The sequence below is a fragment of the Wasmannia auropunctata genome, unplaced genomic scaffold, assembly GCF_000956235.1.
Source record: "Wasmannia auropunctata unplaced genomic scaffold, wasmannia.A_1.0 LD336111.1, whole genome shotgun sequence".
Classification (NCBI taxonomy): Eukaryota; Metazoa; Arthropoda; class Insecta; order Hymenoptera; family Formicidae; genus Wasmannia; species Wasmannia auropunctata.
The window spans coordinates 4,206,296-4,207,018 of NW_012026779.1; positions in this window are offsets into that span (position 1 = coordinate 4,206,296).

Sequence of the window (723 nt, forward strand, 5' to 3'; positions counted from 1 at the left end):
TTGGTCATTCGACGCCATTTTTAGTACATTTTTAATATTTTCTAGTACTTTTGCGATACTGCCATAAGCCGATTGCGGTCTTCTCTGATAATCTAGGACTCCAGGTCATCTTACTGTAAGATAAAATAAGATAGTAATCCCCCAAATGCTATCTCTCTTACAATTAGTCGTAATTAAGTGCCAACTTTCGGCTTCACGCTGTAAACAGAATTCAGGAAGGAAATTAACTATAGATAGCACTAAAATAATAGAAAATGGTCGCTTTAAGCCGGTTCTACATTAGTTGCAAGCCGATCACAAGCTTGTTGCGACAACCAATCTGAAGCTTGTATTTTGAAATCAATGCTTCGGATTGGCTGTTGCAACAAGCTTGCGATCGGCTTGCAGCTAATGTAGAATCGGCTTAAAGCATAAGGAGCTGTCTACAATAATGTCGTATATCAGATTTGTAAGCCGTAAATCATAAGAATTGACCAATCACAGTTGAATGTAAGAAAAATATTTGACTATGATTAGTCAATTCTTAGTTAGTATGATATGAGTAGTAACTAACGGCTTATTGTAGAAAGCCCCTAAGGCCCGTTCTACAATACGTCGTATGTCGGGTCGTAAGCCGTAAGTCGCAAGAATTGACCAATTACAATCGAATATTCTTCTTACATTCAATTGTGATTGGTCAATCTTACGACTTACGGTTTACGACCCGACATACGACGTATTGTA